Source organism: Canis lupus, chromosome 17 (genome assembly GCF_011100685.1).
Source record: "Canis lupus familiaris isolate Mischka breed German Shepherd chromosome 17, alternate assembly UU_Cfam_GSD_1.0, whole genome shotgun sequence".
Lineage (NCBI taxonomy): Eukaryota > Metazoa > Chordata > Mammalia > Carnivora > Canidae > Canis > Canis lupus.
The window spans coordinates 42,548,410-42,554,409 of record NC_049238.1 but is presented as its reverse complement, the minus strand read 5'-3'; positions in this window follow the sequence as shown (position 1 = coordinate 42,554,409).

The window sequence follows — 6,000 nt, the reverse complement described above, 5'->3', positions numbered from 1 at the left end:
CTGATGTGGGACTCAATCTCAGGACTCCAGGATCACGCCCTGAGCCAAAGGCAGACGCTCAACCTCTGAGCCGCCCAGGCATCTCTCACACATTAATTCTTATGAACAAATATACTCTATATTATAAGTAGAAACAATAGAGAATACATTTTACATATTTTAATACATTTATAATTTATTTTTTAAAAGTATTTCAAATTCTTTATTCCTTTGAATACTTCCTCTGGTAAGTATACAATATAGCTAACTCAGTAGTTATAGGTATTGAATTATTTAATGAGAAATATTTTCTAATAAATAAATTAAGTATCATTTAAAAACATACTGAACATGATATGGTTAGCATAGCAGGTGTATGAAAGCCTCTTGCAACATTTAATCACTTGTGAAAGCATTCATTCCACAGTTCCTTATTAGGGCAGAAAGGTGTGATTTGTTTATTAGCTAGCATAGCATATCTGGATTTGAGCGCAGGAACCTCATTTATTAACAAGTAAGAACTCTAGTAATACACTTTAGGATTCCTCATCCCTTATTTTGTGTTTGCTTCCCATTTTTTATCAAAGATAATGAAATAAAACCTAAAGAGTAAGTAAATCTACATGTTCAAGTTCTTCAAGTAATTAGTTATAGACCTTGGGCTAAAATCCATTTATCAGACTCCAATTTTAGTACTTATCCTAAAACTGCATATTTATGCCTATATGTTACCAACCAGAGAGTACAAGTAAGTGACTACAGAATATTTCATAATTTTTCTTATTACCCTTTTCCTTCTTTAAGAGCATGAATGAGCAAGATTTAGATGGGTAGGTTTTAAAGAAATTAGGAAAACAATATGTTTTAGGGACTCTCAACCACGATAGGAAAGTATTCTTTTAAAAGAAATCTGATAACTACAAGTATATTCAACTCAGTAAAATAAGTTCATCTAGTGAAATTAATAAACTGAATAATAAAATAAATGAGTTTCTTTATTTTTCTGAAAAAAAATATTGCCTTTCTCAAACATATACATATTAGAGTCACTGTTTACTGTGGGCTGACCCTTAGGTGCTGGATATTGAACACTGATACTTTAAGTATGATTGCTCTTGAGATAAGTGTGAATTGGTGCCACTATTCATATTACCAACATAGATTATCCATTGATCCTGCTCCTTTCATTCTAGATTGTTGAACTTACACACACCTCTACTTCTTAAGAAAGTCAAACTAGGAAATTATGTATTTGGACTTACCATTTTTTTTTATCTTATAGATTTTTTAATTACATTTATCCTGTAGGGGATTCTCCCAATATTCACATTCTCTATGTTAATATATGAATCAACAAATGAGGGACAGGACCTCTTTTTTTTCTTCTTTTTTTGGGGGGGAAGAAATCTTTCCAGTGAGCCGACCATATGACAATAATAATGCTATGATATTAAAATGTTTTCTTGTTAAGCATCATATCAGTCTTGTGAGATGTAATTAATCCCATTTTATATATAAAGAAAATTAGGAGTAAAGAAGTTAAACAATTTGCCAAAGCCCATGGAAAAAGCACCAATTAATTCAAGATGTTAGAATCAATCCCCTTTGCCTCCAAAACCAATGTTCTTTCCATTAATCTGCTGTTATCAACAACAACCACTGATGGAGAAAAAAAAAATAGGGAGGATGGAAAGTCATTTCATATTGAAGAATAATTAGATTACTCTTCAAAGCCATGGGCATACAACTAATAACAAGCAGTGCTTAGATAATGATGACTTTCAAGTACAAAAGTTCAAAGCTATTTATTTTTGTTTTTATTATTACTTGGAATAATAAGCTATAGCAATCTCATAATAGGAATATTTTTCAAGTCTTTCAATGAATAACAGAATGAGACTTGATCACTTTTAAGGTCATCTACAACTTAGAAACTCCATGAAACCCTAATATTTTATAGTTCCAAGTTATTAGGAAATCAGAAGAACAGCGACCTCAGTGCAGCATATAATTAGTGCAACAAGGTGCACAAAGAAACAAATGCTATGCTTCCTACACTGGAGATCCATATTGATCATATAAATATACTAAATTTTAAACCAAATAAAATGGAAGAATTAGAAATTGGTAACTGTTTGTCCCTCATAACGATTTGAAAATTATGGCATCTTTGTATGACTACTTAGGTAATCACTATTGATAAAATATCCTTCCAAATAATTTAAACTCTCTCTCACTTAATATGAAAGAAGCCAGTTGATGTGGTATGAGTTGGCTTATGGAGAGGTCCACATGGTAAAGACCTATAAGCTCCAGTGTGGAACTGAGAACCTTGATTCAATAGCTCATAAGGAATTGAATTCTACCCTAACCTACCCTAATGGGTGAGGCTAGAATGGTTTGCATTCACTTGGCCCTTCAGATGAAACCACAGAGCCAGTTGACAACTTGGTTGAAGTCTTGTCAGAGACCTGATTCAGATGACTGCAAGTTATATTTGCCTGAAATTTCTAAGTCACAGAAACTGTGAGATAATAAAGTGTTTATCCTGAGGTAATTTGTCGTGCAACAATTGGTAACTAATACAAGCTGGATTATTTAGTTATTTAAATCAGAATAGTGTTAGTGATCAAGAAAACTGTAAGACTAATGATATTGTCATCATCTAGTGAAAATAATAAGCCAGGAGGAAAACTAAAAGTTTTATCAAAAGAGCTCTGATAATGCATCACAATTGCCCTGTATTACTAGTGCAATTTAAATTTTATGATTGGAACACAATACAATTTTAACATGTTAAATACAATTTTGGAGATAGATGTAATGATCTTTACTTTTGGCTTCTATTTTTCATCCTTTGGGAAATCTGATTTTCATAGGTACACAGCTTTATAGAAAAAGCTTGTTGAAATTTTCTGTGTCCTCATATATTATGCTTGTAACAAGTCCAGTAGAATTTATCTATACTTTAGGTCATTAAATGCTTTCCATACAAAAATATTTTATCAAGTTTTATTTTATTTTAGGAAGTTTAGTGCTATTCTCTTGGCATGTGGTTAATATTTACTGAGACAAATTTGGAAGTGTTTCTTAATACTTTTCAAAGTTTTGAAGGAATGGCTACTATAAATCTTTAGTGTGAAGCCCTTTGGATTTTACATTACATATGCAGAGAAAGGGCAGGGACTAGACTCACAAAAAATATGCATTGATGTTTCTGAAAGCATATAGAATATTAACTCAGAATCCTAGAATTTAAAGAAACAGAAATTTATTTCCAATATATCAAATAGATGATATCATGTCAAATTTAATCTATTTTGTTCACTCCCTGCAGTGCGAAGAAGGCTTCCTACCTCATCCACATTCAGAAGAAAAACAAAAGTATAATAATCAATTAATTGTATTTGTAATTGATAGAGCAGAAGAACAGAGATGCTTGTACCATTTATATGCCACTGCTGTCTCAGCTTCCTCCCATAGTTTTGTCATGATGGAGTAACACTATATTCGCAAGAAGACCATTTCAGTATATCCTGAAAAGTTTTCACACTGAATTATAGTCTACTTTCATGATTTTCTAATCTCAGTTTTGCTCAATACAACTCATTTCTATTTTAACTTTTCACTGATCCCATCCCAGATAGTTTCGAAAATATAATTTTTAAGCTCTTACAAAATCTTATTCTAATTGTCTACAATTTCTATAAATTTTCTCTACAACAGAATACATTTTTGTGGAACCCTCGATTGGGGAGATCATGTATTGATCATACTTTCTATATAGCAGTGTTTCTCAAGTTAGGTTACTGAATCAGGCTACTTGAGAAAGTTATCCTAGTGATTTTGTTATTCACTTCTAATTAATAAAATCAAAAGAAAATATTATAAGTGAAATATAATAAATACATAAAGTGTGCTTATATGTATTATAATATATATTATAAATTAAATAAAAAGAAAAAGTATTTCTTTTTATTTCCTTCTTTTTAAAAGAATGAAGTAGAGCTTTGTGTCCTTTATACCCTAGAGGTGAATTAAAACCAATTTTTATACAGCAGATAAGATATTATCTCTGCTTATCATGTATATTAAATAGTATATACTAGTTAATTATATGCTCTCCTGAATCTTTGTATTAATTATCTTTTGGCTAAAATGATTTTTTTTTAAAGATTGTATTTATTTATTCATGAAAGACCCACAGAGAGAGAGGCAGAGACACGGGCAGAGGGAGAAGCAGGCTCCATGCAAGGAGCCCAATGCGGGATTCGATCCTGAAACTCCGGGATCAGGCCCTGGGCTGAAGGCAGACGCTCAACTGCTGAACCACCCAGGTGTCCCTGGGGCTAAAATCTTACTTCCTCAAAGGCTCTAAGCTTCCCAATGCATTAGTTAATGGGATGCCTTTATTATATTGTTAACAAACTTTACAGTTGGCTCTGTACTTTTATCTGTATCCATGAATATTAGAGAAAATGAAATTCAGCTCTGATCTAGGGTGTCCTAAAATGTAGTAAGGTTGGGAATTATTACAATTTCATGGTTTTGTATCATAGCTATTGTTTAATTCGTGGTGTCTTGTTAGTATTTTCCAAGTGATTGTATACTGCCCAATACTATTTGATTTACAACAAAAACATATACTTAGCTCTTATTTATTTAAAATATATTATATATATATTTATTTAATATGTATATATATTTGGTGTATATATTTAAGAAATATATAAATATATAAATTTATATATATATAAATTTATATATATATATATATATATATATATATATATATATAGTGTTTCTCTGAGTTTTCTGTGATGGCACAATAACTTCTATCTGAATAAATGATACAAAGTGTGAGATAAGTAACTACAGTTAAGTATTTAATGGCTGTCATTTGTGGAAACTCAAAATCAGCTGTCTTAGCAAACATGCACTGAGCTTAATTTTGTTTTCCTTATATCATATAAATGATAATGCAGATGCTGATACTGATAAAAAAATTTAATTATCATTTATCAGGGGCATCATAGCAAACATGTTGCATAGTTTACTTTTGTTTATTTTTAAGATTTTATTTATTTATTTGAAAGAGAGAACAAGTGGGGGAGGGGAGGTGCAGAGGGAGAAGGAGACTCTCAGCTCAGCAGAACTCGATCCCAGGACCCTGGGATTGTGACCTGAGACAAAGGCAGATGCTTAACCAACTGAGCCATCCAGGTGCCCCAACCTGTTGCATAGTTTACCTTGTTTTATTTCAACATCACTCTAATAAAGGTTGTTTTTGCCATTTCAAAGATAAGTAAACTAATGTTTATAAGGTCACACAACTAAAAAGTATTAGGACTCACTCATCAGCTCTATTAATCATAGTGTAATGTTCCCACATATTCAGAGAGCATATTTAAAATTTGGGAAGTACTTCAGTCTTTGTTTTCAGCTTTTCATCAAAACTGCTGTTGTTGTTTTCTTATTCAGTGTTTTTGTTGTTTGTTTTTTTTTTCCTTTTCACTCAGCTCCCTGGTCATTGTATAAAAATATTAATGATTAAAATTAATTACACATTATCTACAGGGAAATATAAGATGGGAGACAAAAATAAAGAGAAGAACGAACTTAGAAGATATTTATTCATGTAGCCCTATCAACAGACATGAGAATGTGATTTGTCTTATTAGTCAATATCACTCATTACTTTTAAGATACCAATGTCCATAAATTTACTTTCAAGGTGTAGTAGGATCTGTTTAAGTTATCTTGAAATTAGTTTCAACTTTTTAAAAGGAAAGTGCTCAGTTTGAGTGCTCTGGGATGTGGGAAAACATTCTGTGTTCCTAAGGCAGTACTTTTTTTAAATGATTTTATAACTTTGGGTTACAACACTTTTAGGTTTTATTTTCTCTTCTCATAGTGAAAAGAATCATTGTTATATGTCTAGTGTATTTACTGAACTTCAGACTATTTTGGATCTCTGGTTTGCTTTTACTATAGAAGGCCACATTTTATAGGTTTGGAATG